General features: G+C 51.4%; 1 long non-coding RNA gene across 2 annotated transcripts; it reads right to left on the bottom strand.

Annotated features, from left to right (window-relative positions):
• Positions 1 to 4,089: 4,089 nt before the first annotated feature.
• On the bottom strand, positions 4,090 to 5,586 carry LOC144722900 (uncharacterized). 2 transcript variants are annotated; one of them, XR_013586109.1, is made up of 2 exons: positions 5,189 to 5,586; positions 4,090 to 4,848 (listed from the first exon to the last, which is right to left on the bottom strand). It is a non-coding gene; the product is annotated as an uncharacterized LOC144722900 (long non-coding RNA). The 2 variants fall into 2 exon arrangements; XR_013586108.1 differs by having other exon boundaries at positions 4,090 to 4,770.
• Positions 5,587 to 18,986: the final 13,400 nt, after the last annotated feature.

Below are 18,986 nucleotides of genomic sequence, written 5' to 3'. Positions count from 1 at the left end.
CACCCTACCCCGGCCCCTCTTTGTCCGCGCTGCGACTGCGCGAGGTGGAATCGATCCACCCCCCCCACCTGGACTCGAGACGCGAATTGATTACATCATCGGATCGAAAGGGATCGCTAGGAATCGAGCACGTGGCGATGTTATGACATTGAGAAGAAATTATACATTTTTGAACCTACGGTAGGGAACCCAGGTTAAATCGAATAAACTGGCGTTTGACTCTCGCTTCGCAACTGCAGTGATTGCGGGTGGCTACGGCGATAACTGATGCAGAATCAACCGTTGGCATCACAACCGCGGATCGCTTTTCCGGCGCCGCAAAACCTCGGAGGCGACTGTCGCAGTAACGGAGCTCCGCCAATCGCGAGCCGTTGATTTAACGCCACGTGACGGACCGCGCCCGCGCACGTGATCGGCCACACCCAGCCACAAGGTCGGCCCAATCCCCGAGCAGTTCGTGATGCCAGGTTAGAGGGAAGGGTCCCCTCCAGATCGAGCTCATTCCATATTCATAAACCAATGCAATTGCCCGTCATGTGACGGGTTCATCAATATTAAATTGAATGAAAAAGACTAACATTTTAAGATTGTGTTGAATTTACCTAATAAACAAAACAATCTCCATATATCACATATTATTCTTGTAACAAACTAATAGTTATAATTTTAATAAGCCTTTCAGAGCGTACAGTGTCAGGCGTTTAGCACATCGCCAAAACAAAATAATAAAATGTGAAATGCCACAGTTGATAATAAGCTTACGAAGGGTGTTTGGGCATTCGATTTTTTTAAAGACAAGATACACGTTGCCATGAAGCTGGATATTTGACCATTGCATTACATTCAACACTGAAGTGAGCCCACGACAACAGTCCCTCAATGAAATTGCACATTAACATTGAACCAATGCCGTAATCTTCTATATATATCAAGGGTGGCACAGTCGGATTTTTTACAATCGGGTTTAATTGTCTTTTTATATTAAACCCGATCATCTGAGATTGGGAGAAATCCGGTTAAATTGGTTTTAATCGCAGAACCGCACTTTGCCAGCGGCCCGCCGGACACCGCGCCTGCTTCCGCCCATTTGCGCAATTGACGCCATTTTCTTATTGAGTGATTTCCATTTTCCAACAATGATGTCCAACAGCGGCGCCCGCACGGCTCTCAGCCCCGACGTTGATGATAGCAGCGCCGTGTTGTTCGTCTCCGGTGGCGACGAGATCATGTTGATCGACAACTATGATGAAGAAGACGCCGACGGCCCCGAGCAACGGCCCAATAAGCGTGGCCATAAGACAGCCGACGTTTGGGAGCTCTTCACCGAGGCCAGCCAGCTGCACAAGGCCAAGTCGAACATGTGCAAGCACTGCAAGACGCTCATCAATTATCACAAGAAGATTGAGTCAGTCAAGGTGCACCTGAACAAGTGTTAGCCCTTCCGCAAACTCATGAACGGCATGGAGTACGCGGACCGGCCGTATTGGTACAAGCGCAACGCCAAGCCGATGTCCTCGCAGCAGTCGTCGTCTACCACCCCGTCCAGGAGTCTCAGCATGAGCCGGCAGAGCTCGATGAGGGAGTTCGCGCTGCCCGCCGTGTCCAAGCAGGAGAAGGTCCAGTTCCAACAGAATATCGCCATGCACTTCTATGCTACAGGGACGTCATTTCAGCGCGTCGAGAATGTGCATCTCATGCATGCGGTCCGGACATTTCGGCCCGACGGCGATTTGCTCCCGAACAGGAAGCAGCTGGCGACGACACTGCTCGACAAATGCCACGCCAAGCTCATGGCAAAGGTTAATGAGCGCATATGCAGCGTGACGTCGTGCCTGACAACCGATGCCTGGACCAACATCAAGATCAACTACTTGGCCGTGCCGCCCGCCTGCTACCTGTTCCTGGAGTTGGTGTCGACGGGGCAGCAAGGGCACGACCACCGATTCATCGCTGACGACATCGACCGCGTCATCCGCCGGCACGAGAAGACGGCATTCGCTGGCGTCGTGACTGACAACACGTCCACCAACAAGAAAGTGTGACTCCTCCTACAGAAGATGTTCCCGTCATCCTACTTCCAGGGATGCACGTCGCACGGCCTGCATCTGCTCGTCAAGGACGTGTTCGGAGCGACCAAGACCAAGAAAGCCAGCCAAGACGAGCCGACGTACCCGGACGGCTATCCATTCGAGCCCCTGCAGGACTTTGTGCAGGACTGCAAGGCCGTCGTGAAGTTCTTCCACAACCACCACATCCCGAAATCCCAGCTGCGCGAGCTGCAGAAGACGACCAACTCGAGAACGCTCGTACGTGCGGCGTCCACTCGCTGGGGAACAATTCAGGGCATGGCCCAGTCGCTGCTGGACTCAGAGCACCACCTGCACGCGCTCGTCACGGCGCGCGACTTCATCAAGGGGACGGCGGCCCAGAAGGCGGAGCGGCTCAAGGTCCGAGAGACCATGACGGACGAGGACTTCATCAGCAACCTGAACAAGACGCTCGCGATACTGCGCCCGATCGACGCGCTCATCGTCAAGTACCAGTCGGACAAGGTGCCCATCTCCCAGGTGCTGCCAGACTTCCACGCCCTGCCGACGCAGTTCAACACGATCTTCCAGGCCCTGGTCATCGACACCGACGAGCTGAACTACCTATGCAAGCTTGCGCATCAGCGCTTCCTGTTCATGTACAGCGACACGCACAGCCTGTCGTATTTGCTCGACCCGTCCCTTCTCGGCGAGGGCCTGCCGGGCCCGAGCAAACGAGATCTCGAGGACAAGCTGATGAACACACCGGCCGACGACATCGAGCCCGTCGATGACGCCCGCAGGGAGGCCCTGTACCTGCAGTACACGGCGTTCATGATCGTGGCGTCGGCCGAACAGTCGGTGAACACGTTCCACTATCAGATGCTGGTCAATTGGAAGAAGACCGTGTTGCAGTGGTGACAGACCGACGGCTCAGAGTGGCCCGACCTGAAGAAGATCGCCATCAAGCTATTCAGCATGGTCACATCGAGCGCGGCATCCGAGCGGAACTTCTCAATGATGGGCTTCATCCATTCTAAGCTAAGGAACTCACTGGTGCCCACGATTGTGGAGAAGCTCGTGTTCATCAAGACCAACCTGCCCGCATTCTACATCTACCCCGTGCCCGACGGCCCCGAGTACGATAGCAGCACCGACGAGGAAGCAGCCTAAGCCTATCAGAGTTTCGTATTCATTAAACCAGGTTTTAATTCCCCGAAATCAGGTTTAATTGTATTAAAGATAAAACCCGATGCCTGCCGCTGGAAAAATTGGGTTTTTTCCACCCATGATATATATAAAAGGGAAATTTGTGAATATGTGTGTCTGTTCAAAATGTTTAGCATACTTCCCGACATGCAACAAACTTGAAATTTGCCATGTGGGTACTTTCCAGACTATACACCATGCAAAAAAAAAAGACTTTTGTATTTGGGGGGGGGGGGGCGCAATAATGCCCTATATTTTGCACGGCAAAAGTGAGCTGTCACGTCACATCTGTCATGTCACCCGCGCATGCGCAGTGTGTCTGCTGACGTCACGCACCCCCCCCCAACCCTCCGCGGGTAAAGTGCCATACAAATGTGTTGCAGGTCTAAGGCGTTTTTCGAGCAGCATTGCTTTATTTTTTGTCAGTCGTTTACTGCCGTACGCACCCTGGAAGTTGTGTGTGTCTGCAGCAAGCGCGTGTATGTGTACCTATGGACGCGCGTTGCGTGTGAGTGTTAGGTTAGCGGTAATGTAGCGGTTAGCGCGCTGCGCTACCCCCACACGACCACCACCGGTGACGATTATTTGAACCGGTCCTGGGCCTCCCCTAGGTCGACTCAGCCTCAAACGAGTAACTGGTGTGGTGTGTGAACATCGCCACTGGGGAGACAAATGCGGCCGGGCGTGGTGAATCCAAGTCCCGGGCGAAGCCGGGTAGTAAAGCTAGGTATAATATATATTGGGGGGGGACACATTCCCCCCCCAATATTCAAATATGCTCAAAATGTCCCCCCCAATATATTGCTATTAAATAGATTTCTCTTTATATGATTGTGGTTATGGTTGTACTCAGTGGCGGCTGGTGATATTTATTTTTGGGGGGGCGCATTTTTTTTATTTTATTGAGGGGGGCAAATAAATATAAAGCAGTACCAAAAACCATTTTGACTACTTGAATATAAATTTTGATGATCTTTATTTACATTTCAGACCAAAAGAAGTACCAAAAAGCATGTTTCCTACTTGAACATAAATGTTTCTCTTTTATATACATTTCAGACCAAAGTACCAAAAAGCATGTTTCCTACTTGAACATAAATTTTGCTCTTCTTTCTTTCTGGCCAGCAAATTTCTCAACTACTCTCTGATTAAAGTCAGTCATCTCCGTAACAAGTCTCTTTTCCATGGACAGCAATGCCAGTGCATTCAGCCTCTCCTGGGTCATGGTGTTTCTGAGAAAAGTTTTTATTCGTTTCAAGGTTGAGAAGCACCTCTCAGCTTCAGCCGTGGTCATGGGTGTGGTAATGATAACTTTTAGGAGAGTCACAGTTTCGGAAAATACTTCTTTGAGATTATTCTCCATAAACAGCTGGAATAGGTCCACAGCACCACGGCAGGCTCTGAACTCTTCCTTGCTGTAGATGAGACTGAGCTCCGTCTTCAGCTTGCTTCCACTGAGCATCGGGTACGCTTTCATGGTGCTGCTCAATGCATCTTCAGGAAAGGTATCCTTGTACTCATCAAACCTGTCCCCCTGCAACAAGGTGGCACAGACAAGGTGGTCTGTGAAGGAGAAACGCTCCCTAGTGTGTCCCAGGATTGTGTCACAGACCTATAGAGATAATTAAACAAATAGATATATAAATGTAGTAGACCACTAATTGTCACAGTTGCAATTACTTTCAAAAGAAAAATAGTGCCATTTGAGTTTTTGTCCCATACAAGACTGTAGTTTTTGGTGGCTTCAAATTTCATTTGATCATTTATTTTTATGTTGCCAATTTATTTTTTTTGGGATGCTATTGTATATTAAAATTAAGATTTTTGTTAGGATTTATACCAAACTAAAAATGTTTTCTTGAGTCTGTAGAATATGATATGTAGGCAGGACATCTCTGCAGCACAACAATAATGTAAAATGGTATTTTGACTGATTTCTATAACAAACTCACCTCTGCTGCAATCCTTTCACGGTCTTCCGAACTGAGCGCCCGGCGCCTCTTTGTTGGACGAGAACCACTGCTTTGCTCACCAATGGAATGGAGAGAGTTTCTGCAAAGGACAAAGATAATTTATTATAATTTTGGCAAAGGATAAAGAGAGTTAAAAATGAAAGAGAAAGCAAATAATGATCATATTACAGGAATAAAGTTACCTGATCTTTTGTATTTCTTGTTGGAACTGTTGGATGCTCACTTTGATATAGACTGAATCAATGTTCTTTTTCTGGAGCTTGGCATAGAGGAAGTCTACATGTGGCATGATGTGGTGATAAAGTTCCAGAAAGAACTTAAAATCCTCATCCTCCAGTAGCATGGCCAGGGCTCCTGCTTCTCTAACAGTATTGGGGTCGAAGTCACCTGAGTCTTGTATGCTCTCAAAACAGTGAATGAGATCCTCTCTGTGCTCAAAAACAGTATTAATGGCACGGCTATGAAAGTTCCATCTGATGTTGCTGGATCTTGGCAGTCTATGGGCAACCACTTTATCCAGAAAACATGTCCGCTTGGGTGACTTGGAAAAAAAGCTGGCAAATCCACCAATGTTAGAAAAAAATATTCTCGTCTTGGATATGTGAGACGTGGCCTGTTGCATTATCAGGTTGAGCTGATGTGCGTAGCAGTGGATGTAGTGGGCATTTGGGTACACATCTTGTATTTTTCTCTGAACACCTGCAGTGGCACCCCTCATCACGCTGGCCCCATCATATGCCTGGCAGATGAGCTTACTTTTCTGATCCTTAGGAAGGATAGAAGCAAGACGCTCTTTTAGTGCAGTAGCAATGGACTCAGCTGTAGCTGACTGCAGAGGGATGAACTCAAAAAATCTTTCCTGCACGTTATTTTTGTCGTCGATGTAGCGCAGCACAAGCACAAGTTGGGACTGTGTGGCAATATCTGTTGTTTCATCTGCCTGGATTGATAAAAAACTACTTGTCTGGACTTCTTTGAGTATTTCTTCTCTTGTAACAGACAACATACAGTCCAGTAGCTCGTTCTGTATAGTTTTCGACGTTCCCTTAAATACAGTAGCACTGTCAAGGTGCTCTTTCAATGCTCCATCAAGAGAGGCAACAAAATCCACCAACCTGCGAAATATACCGGGGTTATCTGAGCTCTCACTCTCATCATGGCCACGTAACGCCAACTCAAATGCTCCACAAAATTTCACACAGTCTATTATCCTGGACAGTATGTGTCGATTTTTTGTCGCCTCTTCGTTGTGCCTTCTAATGCCAATCCTGTAGCCTTCATCTAGTTGTTCAGCAATGCTAACTCTGCCCAAAAACGTGAGTTTCATGCTATTATCAATATGGCTGCGGCTACTTTCATGACGTTTGCATTTGTCAGAGAGATGTTTGAGGTCTCTTACCACCGTCGTTGTCCACAAAACTTCAGTGCCGACACTTTGAAATAAAAGACAGGGAAAACAAAAAAGAGAATTGCTAACATCACATCCAGCCAGCCACCTCCGTTTCTCATAACAAGCGCGGGTGAAGCTTCGTGTGTAGCTTCGTCCTCTGTCACTGGCCTGCTGCTGGATTTGTAAATCGGGTTGGTCCGGTCCGAGATCCTTTATCTTTTTTATTTCTTCCAGCGAAAGCCTTGTGAAAGGGTTTTTTTGTAAATAAATTACAGAATTTGGATGAACTGCTGCCATTGTTTACACAAAAAATTTGATCAGCCTAGCAAGTGTCGAAGTGGTGTCGCCTGCGCACTCGCAGTAGTGGCCCAGAGCGTAAAGTTGAATGACAGGTGACGAGAACCAATCAGATTGGATAAAATAACATGTATCCAATTCTGATTGGCCAGGGACGCAACGACTTGCGCCCTGAGGAGAATCTTTAAGAAACCAATTAGAGACCAGCTTCAGGTCACATGCTGTCCGAAAATTTAAAGTCTCACATAGACATCCATTTGTCCGGCGTCCCGCATGAAACACATTGAAAAACATAGAAAATAGTTGACCGATTAAAGCCAGTTTTTATTAAATGCTGATGCTTTTCTTACTACCAGCCGGCACATCGTATGAAAAAAATATTTTATTTATGTATTTTTATATAATTTTTGTATATGTATATTTCTTGAATCTTGATGGGGGCGGCACCCCAGCGCCCTCTATTGACAAGCCGCCACTGGTTGTACTTTATGAATCCCTAATCTCTGCCATTACATACGATGAAACAAGAAAGGTTAAAAAGAAAAAGCAGCAATGTAATACAATACACTATTCGACATTATTGTAAAACAAAAAGTCCATCCTATGTGTTAGTGATTTTTTTTCATATTTTAGGCAGTAAATTCGTTTTCAAATTTAGATTTTGTTCTGGGGGGAGACCCCCATATCCCCTGGAAGATTTGGTCCCCCCCAATGTTGACTCCATGGCTATGGCCTTGCATTGAACTATACACGGGTCAGGTTCAAAGTTACAAATCACATTTCAAAATGTGGCTGTATCTTCTGCTTCAGAATATTTTTTAAGGAAGATTTACGATGTTAAGGGAGGAAACAAGGTTGTTCCAAAACCTCGTGCTGCAACAGCAAATGCTCTGTCGCCCATTCCAATTCTTGTTCTTGAGATAGATAAAATGGCAATTTGATGGACGTCTTAGGTTTCTTAGTTTTGACACTGGCGTTAATGAATAATTACACTGGTCAACAAAAAATAAAATTATGGCCTGGACTTTTGCAGCTGTTTTAGACTAATTTCAGGGTGCTGATTCAAAATCTGATCTCAGATTTGCTCGATTACATCTCATTGTTATGCTATCGGCATACCCTATTTGCATTGATTTTACCCGAAATTAACTCTGTCACTTATGATTGCAAGTTGTTGCGAGTCAGTGACTGCTTTAGTGTTAAAATATGGTGCTGTATTTTTAGGATAGTGTGTTTATAATATCATTTTATGTAGATATCAACATTTATTTAATATTTTTCTTCTGCAGTTTTTATTGTTTGATATCTCAAAAACCTGACGTGATAGACACAAACTAATGCCAGATTTGGAATCAGCACCCCAAAATTACCTTAAAGCCGTTGGAATACCTTATGCCAGAAAAAGTGTGTTGACCAGTGTTATCCAAGTACCGTATAGTGCAGATTTGCCAAGAAGGATTTTATGGATGAACAGGGCCAAATATAGATTTCTTTTCGATTTAAAGCTTTCGTGACTGCAGGGATTCATCTTCTTGGTTCTTTCGGTAAAGTCACGTAGAAGGGAAGTAATAAAATAATAAAAATAAAACATAATAAAACAATTCTCACGACGTTTCGGCCACAACGCAAGCAGCCGTCCTCAGGCGAAGAATGAGACATTATCAAGCTAGGAGCTTATAGTTTTTTACTTTGGTTTTCTACATGGTTGTTTGGTAAATGCAGCTACATATCATTAACATTCCTTTCCTTTATTAACGCTGTTCCTTGCGCCCCCCCGTGGTGCTGTTGATCCTGCATAATGCATGGGCATAATGGGACTTTGAAACCCCTCCGCCCACCTCCTACGCATTGCCCATTGGTATGCTAAATTCCTCTTCATATGCACATTCTTTTGTTAAGGCGCTCCTCCTCGCTACACCTATATAAGCTCCTAGCTTATATAGGTGTAGCCGAAACGTCGTGAGAATTGTTTTATTATGTTTTATTTTTATTATTTTATTACTTCCCTTCTACGTGACTTTACCGAAAGAACCAAGAATATAGATTTCTTCTTGCATCAAGTGACGTGCGATTGAATCGTAGGTAGAGGCCAGACTTGTGCGTCCTGTGTAGCAAATCTAATAGCTGATCTGTAAGCAGCGTCACAATAGTAAAAAAGTGGTAGAATAATAGCTTTAAAAATTTGTAGGTGTAATCGAATGGGAAAACGGTGTTTTTGTATACAACCCAAAACATTTTTCAGATGTTATCAATATGGGGTTGTAATGTAAGCCTTGAATCAATCAGTAAACCCACGAATTGTATGATGCTGTTTATATCCGTAATAGGTTAAGGGAATTAAACTGGATTTTTGTTTTATCAAAAGAGCATGATCTTGGTTTTGGGGGTAATTAGGAACAATTTTAGTGATTGTGTAGTGACTGTGCTTATCACTGTATGGTGCCGGGGCTTACGAAGCCACGGCGGGTAATGCGTTGTCATTATGGGCAGCCCAGGTTACGGGATGTAGTACCAGCCCGAGTGGGGCTTGGGTGAGCGCTGGTTAGCGCAGAGGCACCGCGAGCAGTGTGCGGTGCGGGCTATCGGTGAGGGAGCGAGAGGGAGCGTCAGCCAGCCAGGGTTACCTTGGGGCATGATACGCTGGTTGACCTGCTGACACGTGACCGGATGATATTGGACGGGGGCCGCGGGGCGGTCACATGGTCCAAAAGAGCTCTCAGGAACCTTTGAGAAGGAGCTCGAGAGACCTGGAAGGTGGGCGGGGTGAAGGGCAGAGCCAGCCCCAGCCCGGGGGCATATAACGAGGGCCCCGTGAGGAGCTCGGGGTTCTTCAAGTGTTGGTGTTACGAAAATCTACATCGGGGAGAAGAAGCCTCTAGCCACGCGGTCCGGGACCCAGCTTGTGGTCCGGACCGGGATAGCGAACTGTGCCTAGTTCTGTCATAGCATGGTTAGATGGGCATTCGATACCCGAGTGTAGATTGTGTTATGTTACATACCGTTGTGTAAATAAATAGTGTTGCTCCTAAGATAACGTCTGCGACTCAGTTGGACTCACTACAATTGTATTGAATTAAGTCAAAATCATGTTGGAGATTATGTTTGACTTTGTTTGCAGATTCACCCGAGACCAGCATGACAGTGTCATCAGCAGAGAGATGTAATTCTAATTGATTTAAATTTGGTCCAAGATTGTTTAAATATAAGGAGAACAGAATTGGACCGAGCAGAGAACCTTGTGGACGAGATGTTATCACGATGCAGCTTTTGAGAACTGTCTGATGGGTAACTCTTAAACTAGTTTATTGTACTGTCTTCAAATTTTAGTTGCCTAAAATCTTGTAAGTTGAACGTAATGGTCAACATCATCAAAGGTTTTTTTTTTAGTTAAGGAATAGTGCACAGCAGTAGTGGCCTTTATTCAGGTTAATGAAGATAAAATGTAATACAGTATATCCATTGTTGCTGTGGTTGTGCAGTAATCCTCGAGAAAATCAGACTGTGTGACTTTTTAGGTAGCAGTTTGTGACTTTTTAGGTAGCAGTTTATTTGTGATTTAAATGTTTTTTTCGAATATATTAATTATTCCTGAAAGATTAGAGGTTGGTTTATAATTATTAGGGTCTTCTTTGGAGCGATTTGTTTATATATACTGGCCGAATAAGAACGAATTTTCACCCAAGTGGAAATGTACATTCGATTACTGAGCGATTGAATATGTGTGTGAGGAGTTTATATATGAGATCTGCCACAACCACAAGTGCAAATGCATATAACTCGTCTTCTCCTGTGGATGATGTCTTAATTATTATTTTGAGTTATGTTTTATATAATTTTGCATCGAACTAGGACCTGGAGCAAAATTGCACATGTGTAGAGAGGAGCCGACACGAGATTGCAGGGGTCTCGTCCTTTATTCCTTTCCTTCCATTCACACCTGTCGCCAGCCGTCCCAATCCCGTTCCCGCCAAAGGCCCCCCCTTCCCGCCCGTTCTCTCCTTATATCACCTCGATCACCCCTCCCCCTAACCCATCTATTGGTGGGAATCCTTCCCCTGACACCCCTACATCACCCCCCCCCCCGGAGAAAAAATAACCGTCCTCGGTTCTGCCTCCCCCATGGACCATTTAAGTCTCCCCATGCCTCCCACCACTGACAGTGACGACAGCCCTTACCCCCCCCCACAACCATACAATGCAATATAACACAACAAATCAATTGCGCGGCCTGCCCAGGTCTCCAGCCAGCATCCCGTAACAGCCCGGACATCCACAGGCAGCAGATGACCGTGGCGGCCCCCTCCTTCGAAGGCCCTCTCGTCGCGGTCCCTGGTTCGGTGGTGCCGGTGTCGCCTTGCCTGGCGTCGCTGTCTCTCCGGCCCCCGCTCGTGCCGCCGCTCCGTCAGGCCTCACATGGGGTGCTGTAGGTGACAAGGGAACACAGGGCACCGAACCCCCTGCCGGTCGGCGCGTGGTGGTCGGCGACCTTGGCCTGGGTAGGGATGATGATGATGTTGGCAGTGATGTTGGTGGTGATGTTGGTGAAGATGACGGTGGAGAGATGTATGGCTTAAGGCGGGTGGGGTGTACAAACCATCGTCGCTTACCCAGTTGGACCTGGACCCACTGCGGTCGGAGTGCTTTGATGACCTCGACCGGCCCTTTCCAGGGTCGGTGCAGCTTTGGTGAGAGGCCAACCGGCACCTGAGGACAGTGTAGCCATGCCTGGTCCCCGACTTTAAAGGGCTTGGCTGTCACTGTCCTCTCCCGTATCCGTACATTACTCTCTTGGCTCGCGGCCGATGCGGCCTCGGCTGCTTGGCGGGCCTCTCTCAAATAAATGAGGGAGGTCTTTAGTGCCTTCGGCCATGCGTCGGCTCTTGCAGGAATGTCCGTCAGCTGCACCTCAATAGGCGGAACGGGATCCCGTCCGTACATCAGGAAAAACGGCGAGAACCCCGTCGCCGCGTGTGGGGCCACCCTGTATGCCGCTAAGACCGATGGAATGTGGAGGTCCCAGTCGGAATGGTTTTCGTCCACCACTTGGGACAGCATGGCCGCTATGGTGCGGTTAAGCCGCTCTACCATACCATCGGTCTGGGGATGATATGGAGATGTTCGGACCTTTTTAGTGCCCAGGATAGAGCAGACGTCCTTCAATAGCTGTGAGGAGAAATTCCTGCCCTGATCCGTGAGCAACCGCTCCGGTGCCCCCTTATCAAGGACATAGCCTCCCACGAAGGCATCGGCGATGGTCTGTGCCGTTTGGTCCGGGAGGGCCCACGCCATCGGCCACCTCGTGCAGTACTCGACTCCGACCAACAGGTATTTATTTCCTCGTGGCGTGACCGGCAGCGGTCCCAAGATGTCCAACGCAACCAATTCGTTGACCCTGGTCACCGTGATGGGCTGTAGGGGCGCCCGGCTTACCCGGGGTGGCGGCTTTCGCCGCGCACATTCGACGCAGGTAGCGACCCATCGATGCACGTCAGCGGTCATACCTGGCCAAAAGTACCGACCCTGTAATGTGTGCAGTGTCTTCCGCCCTGCCAGGTGCAGCAGCTGGCGGCCGTGTACGTCCATAACCAATTGTTGACGCAGCGACTCCGGAACTACCAGGCATCGCCGGCGCCCTGTCGGGTCCCATCGCATGAGGAGATCTTCCCATACGATGTACTCCTCCCCCCCTGCCTCTGCTGAGGCGCGTAGTGTTCGCAGTGGGGCTTCCTCCAGCTGTAGCCGTTTCCAATTGTCCAAGGTCAGCCCCAGGTCGTGGTCGGTCAGCTGGACCTCACCCTGTGCGCCCTCCGCCGTGCGTACGGGAGCGATGACCGTCCCCTCCGGCCTCGCCTCCTTGCAGCGTGCCCCGCCTGTGGTGCATGCACAAGGGCCCTGGGGCACCAGTCGGGACAATGCGTCTGCGTTGGCATGTCTGGTCCCTTTGCGATGCACTACTTGGTACCTGTACTCCTGCAGGCGTTCTATCCATCTGGCCAGCTGGCCCGAAGGCTGGTCGATGCGGAGCGAATACTGCAAGGCCGCGTGGTCAGTGCGGACCGTAAATTTGCGACCATACAGGTAGGGTCGGAATTGCTGCACAAAGTGAACGACTGCCAGGAGTTCCCTACGTGTGACGCAGTAGCGCTGCTCCGCTGATGAAAGCACGCGACTACCATAGGCGATAACCACCTCCCGACCCTGCTGGACTTGCGACAAAACACTGCCGATGCCCACATCGCTGGCGTCCGTGTCCAGGATAAAGGGGAGGCCAAAATCCGGAAAGGCCAATGGTGGTGCATCTGTCAGACGTGAGCGCAGCTGCTGGAATGCCTCTTCCTCCAGAGGGCCCCAATAAAACCTCTGGTTCTTCGCCGTCAACACGTGCAAGGGCTTGGCAATGGTTGCGAAGTTGGGCACAAACCGGCGGTAGTAAGAAACGAAACCCACAAACCGGCGTACCTCCGGAACCGTTGTGGGAACAGCCCAGGCCCTCACGCAGGCCGTCTTTTCCGGGTCTGTAGCCACTCCCGACTCACTGACGAAGTGGCCCAAGTAGCGTACCGACGACTGCATAAGGTGGCACTTCGACGGCTTGAGCTTCAAGTTCGCGTTCCGGAACCGCAGGAACACCTGACGCAATCGGTCAATGTGTTCCTCGAATGATCGGCTGAAAACAATGACGTCGTCCAGGTAGATGAGGCACGTTTCCCATTGGAGGCCTGCCAAGGCCAACTCCATTATGCGTTGGAACGTTGCCGGCGCCGTCTGGAGGCCCATAGGCAGGCAGTTGAACTCGAACAGGCCCTGTGGTGTCCGGAATGCTGTTTTAGGCCGGGAGTCCGCGTCTAGTGGGACCTGCCAGAACCCGGACAACAAATCCAGCGTACTGAAAAATTTAGCTCCCGCCAGTGCATCCAATGAGTCATCGATACGTGGTAGGGGATATGCGTCGGCCAGCGTGACGGCATTGAGGCGTCGGAAGTCCACACAGAATCTCAGTGACCCATCTGACTTCTTGACTAGGACCACCGGTGCCCCCCAGGGACTCGAGGATGGAGAAATTATGTCGGCCCGCAGCATCTCCTGCACCGCTTGTTGAATGTGCCCTTTTTCCATTGGGCTCATTCTATATGTGTTTTGGCGCAGGGGTGCGGCATCTCCCGTGTTGATGTGGTGCTGTGACAGATTTGTGCGCCCTAGGTCGAACGGTCCCCGGCTGAACACGTCCGAGAACTCCTGCAATAACGAGTGCAGCTGCTGTTTCTGGTCGGGCGGCAATCCCGGCTCAGGCCCCGCCAGCTGGTCCATCCACGATTTGGCCCCTCTGTCCTCGGACTGGCTGATGCTGCCTACAAGCTCGGGCTCTGTCCCTGGGGCTCCTAGTGACAAGGGACTAACGTGGGCCAGAACTGTTCCCTCCTGCACCGTCGCTGTTCTATCGGAGGTGTTCAGCACCTGAATGAACAGATGCTGGTTCCTCTGTACAATAGTTTCGGCCCCCACCAGCGCATGACGATCCATGGCCGCTGACGCCGGAGACACCAGGATGGGTGAGTCTGGTCGGGCTGTCACGAGGGGGGACCGATATTGCAGCGGAACCAGCATCTGGGCTGCCGGGGGAATGGAGACAGACTTACTGACCAGAGCCTGCACGTAGGGTACACCCCGGCTGGCCCCCTCCGCCTTTAGGAAATGGAGATGCGTTCCCTGGACTTCCACCCGCCCATTGGCCAGATCGATTTTCATTGGCATCCGCCTCAGAAAGTCCGTCCCCAACAGGCAGGGTACGGGCAACGTTGCGGAGACAAGGATGGGTCCTGCTACCGAAAGCTGCCCAATCTGTATCGGGGCTTCAACCTGGCCCAGGAAGCCCATGCTGCCTCCATTTGCTGCAATGAACGTTGTCTTGACGGGGACTAAAGGTCGGATTTTATCCGGCAGCATCTCATGCATGGTGCTCGAGATGATCGTGGCTGATGCCCCCGTATCGACCAAGATACGTGCCGACACTCCCGCGATTTCACCGACCAGGACCGAGGTTCCTGACGTGGCCGCTACCACCCGCCTTGCCAGCTTCCTCCATTGTGTGGCTGAGTCCGGCCACTGACCAGGCGGCGTCTCGTTATCCTGTGGTGCATGGTGAAATGATGGGGGATGGGTGTGGATGGACTGAAGATGGGGTTCCTCCCTTTGGAGTGCGTCACAGCAGGGTGAACGCGCCCTTGTTACATAGTGTGGGCTTACCCCTGGGTTGCGGGCTGGGCTCTCTATGTAGTGCAAATTGCCCCCCCTATGTGATGTAGGATGGGCCCCCCTTGTGGTGTGGGGGGGCCCCCCCATTGTAGGGGGCGGTGGGGACTGGGGGGTGGGCCTTCCCGTGAGCCCCTCCCTTTCCTTTGTCACGGGGGCGTGGTCCCCCTGGTTCCGTCTCGCTCTGTCGCAAAGCGGTGGTGAGGCGGGTCGTGGAATTGCTCCAGGGCGCAATGTCAATCGTGTGGGCTGCCTCCGCCCCCGGGCCGTTGCCCCTGGCAACTCGCCGGCGTTGCAGGTAACTGGTGACGTCACGCCCGCCCGCGAAACCACGCCCACCCGCGACGTCACGCCCGCCCGCGAAACCCCGCCCACCCGCGACGTCACGCCCGCCCGCGAAACCCCGCCCGCCCGCGACGTCACGCCCGCCCGCAAAACCCCGCCCGCCCGCGACGTCACGCCCGGCATCGACGTCGCTGCCGGCCGCGACGTCACTTCCGCCCGCGACGTCACCTCCGCCCGCGACGTCACCTCCGTCCGCGACGTCCCTCCCGGCGTCGGCGCGACTCCCGGCGCGGTCCCCGGCCTCGGCGCGATCCCCGACGCGGTCCCTGGCCCCGGCGCGATTCCCGGCGCGGTCCACGGCCCCGGCGCAATTCCCGGCGCGATCCGCGACACCACTTCCGGCCGCGACGTCACTTCCGGACGCAACGTCACGTCCGTTCGCGACGCCACTCCGGGTCGCGATGCGACCACAGGCCCCGGCGCTATCCCCTTCCCCCGACCAGAACAGCGGGGACCGGGAAACGACACCACCGGCGCCCACCCCGAGGAGACTCCCGGTGAGTTCGCGGCGTCGGAATTGTAATTACCCGGCCCGACCGAGAGGCCGGGTGGGACGGCGTCACTCGCCTGGCTCCTGTCGGCGTTCGGCCCCGGCAGGTTCCAGGTGCCGTTGGCGGCCTCCGGCTCCGTGCGGCACCCCCTCGCCACATGCCCCTCTCGACCACAACGGTGGCAGACCCACGGGGCGTTGCGTCGGGGGGGCTCGGCGCGATGTTGTAGAGGCGGCTGCCAGCGACGCGGCGGCTGGTCCCTCTGCTCCGCCAGTCCCCGGATCGCCGCGTACACCTCCCGCAGCGATGGCTCCGTCTCAGACGTCGGCGGTCCGTCCCCAGATGCCCCACCGGCAGCCTGTGGTGACGGTGCAGGTTCGGCGGTTAGTGTCGCTGGACCAAGTAGCGCCGCGGCAACGGCTCGGCTGTTCCCCCCCGCCGCGCCAGCCACCGGGCCCACGGGTGGCGCCCGGCCCATGACCTGCTCGTGGGCTTGGATGGTCCGGGCAGCCCACAGCGAGGTGCGTTCTTCCGGCGTCACTACGGGCATTACAACGCCGGCGCGGCAAGCGTAGGCGATGAGGTGCTCGACCACGAGGTCCTCGAGCGCTTCTTCAGCCAGGCGAGGGAAAGCTCTCCTCGCCAACACAAGCAGCGCCCCCCTGTAGGCTAAAGGGGATTCTTTAGCCCCTCGCTGGCGATCCTGGAACCGTTTAAAGGCTCCTTCCGCCGGGCAATAGATCTCCCCCAAAGCCTCGTAGGCCGCCTGTAGCGTGGACTTGCTGTGCGAGGGAAGGGAGGTGTAAGAGGAGAGTGCTTCTTTGCCCAGAACAGATGGCAGCGCTCGTAGGGCCTCTTCGTCTGTCCACTCGAGAGCGTGGAAGGCAGCCTCGAATCGGCGGACAAACTCCTCCCAATCTTCTTCCTCAGCCACAAACTTGTCGACGGGCCCCAGCCGACGCGGCCGTCCGGCCACCTGCTCTCCGTGTTGGGTGTTTAGCCCTGGGGGTTTTGGCGGGAGCGGCGGCGGCTGGCGTGACGAGGTTGGTTGCGGCTCCTGCCCGGCCGGCTGGTCGGCGTCCGGTTCCCGTGGCCTCTCCTCCCGTAGTACGCGTGGGGGTGGGGGTCCCGGTGCCGGCGGGCCCCCCATAGGGAGCCTCTGCAAGAGCTCCTGGAGCGCCCTCTCCACGCGGGCCATGCGGTCCTCCATGCGATCCTCCAGGCGATCCGGGCCCCCTTCTGCTGCTTCTGACAGCAGGCCCCCTTGTTGCCCAGGATGTGAAGGATCCCCGGCCCCTGCTTCCTCCTCCCTCGGCTCCCTCCCGCGAGGATTCTTCTTTGTAGCCATTAGGATCCCACCGCTGCCACCAAATGTAGAGAGGAGCCGACACGAGATTGCAGGGGTCTCGTCCTTTATTCCTTTCCTTCCATTCACACCTGTCGCCAGCCGTCCCAATCCCGTTCCCGCCAAAGGCCCCCCCTTCCCGCACGTTCTCTCCTTATATCACCTCGATCACCCCTCCCCCTAACCCATCTATTGGTGGGAATCCTTCCCCTGACACCCCTACACATGCACGTGACGTGATCAAGCGGTGGAATTAAGTAGCACACGCTTTTGGCAATTGGGACATAGAGACAGTTGTTATTGCTGAAAGGCTGTGTTTTTTGCTCCCAATGTAAAAATAACCACTTAAATCTTGACTTAAAGCTTTCGTGACTGCAGGAATTAATATTCTTTGGGTCTTTCGGTAAAGTCACATAGATAGGTTCAAAGAAATTAACAAAAAACTACGAGGTTTCGATCGCAACACAAGCGGTCGACATTAGGAAAAGGGGGTTAGCTTCTAACGGCAAACTGTTTTTAAAGGTTTGAAATGGGCCTAGCCCAAATGTCAGCAGCATGGGCGGGGCAGCTAATGTTAATGTAAGTGGTGGGCGGCGACCGCGATGGTGGTGGGTTTTCCACCAATTGAAGTGCTGCCAGGTAAAAATTTGCATGTTAATTTAAAATTGGTGAGCGGCCTCCACGGCGAGCGTGCTGAAGTGGCTATGTTAATGGAAGAGATTAGCATGTTAATGGAAGATTGCAGAGCCGCAAGCTCTAGGTCGGCGCGCGACGGTGGCTGTGTAAGTGTGAGAAATTTAATCTGTTAATGTAAAATCGGAGAGCCGAAAATAACAACTAACATGGGAAGGTGGTAGGAGGGGAATATCACAGCCAGTTATGACTTAAACTGGTTGATAATGTCCTTCCAATGATTCCTCAGTTTGTACCCATCTTATTGGTTGAAATTGTGTCTGAGTCTGTATATATGGATGGCTTCATGAACGAATCTTTATTGATAGCCAGTGTGTTTGCAAAGTACCTTCATCTTAGAGAAATACATTTAGGGTGAGCCCACCGCATTAAAACAATGATCAGCCACGACCAAGGTATTGGTCCCACTGTGTTTCAAATCTGCCTTATGTCCACGAACACGGTCCAAGACATGTTGCTTAGTTTTCCCAATGTAACTACTGCCGAAGACACAGCTTAGTTTGTAGACGCCGGGGTATTGCATGCCAGGGATCACATCCTTCACAGATGGGATCAAATCATGAATTTTATGTACTGTGTTAAATCGAACCTGGATCTTGTGTTTGCTCATGATTTTGAAAAAACAATTTGGTGACCCCTGCTATGTATGGAAAGGTGATGGTTTTATTGGGTCCTCAGATGGTTCTTTCCCAACGGTTGGGGTGATAACTTTACGGATTGTATAGTCTGAATATGCATTCATCTTGATAGCTTGGCATACGTGTTCCAGTTCACTGCCTAGGTGATGATGGTCGGAAATACATAGATCTCTATGGTGTAGAGTTTTGATGAGGGAATTGTTCTGGGATGGATGGTGTTGGGAGTCAGGTTTTAGATAGGCATCCGTATGGGTGGCTTTTCTGTAGACAGTGTCCCATTGAGCCATCTGGTCTCTTTTCGATGAAAACATCCAAGAATGGAAGCTTG

Source organism: Lampetra planeri, chromosome 16, assembly GCF_965212315.1.
Source record: "Lampetra planeri chromosome 16, kcLamPlan1.2.h2, whole genome shotgun sequence".
NCBI classification, from domain to species: Eukaryota; Metazoa; Chordata; class Hyperoartia; order Petromyzontiformes; family Petromyzontidae; genus Lampetra; species Lampetra planeri.
Note: the sequence above shows the minus strand (reverse complement) of the source record. Positions and strands in the feature narration are given on the sequence as shown.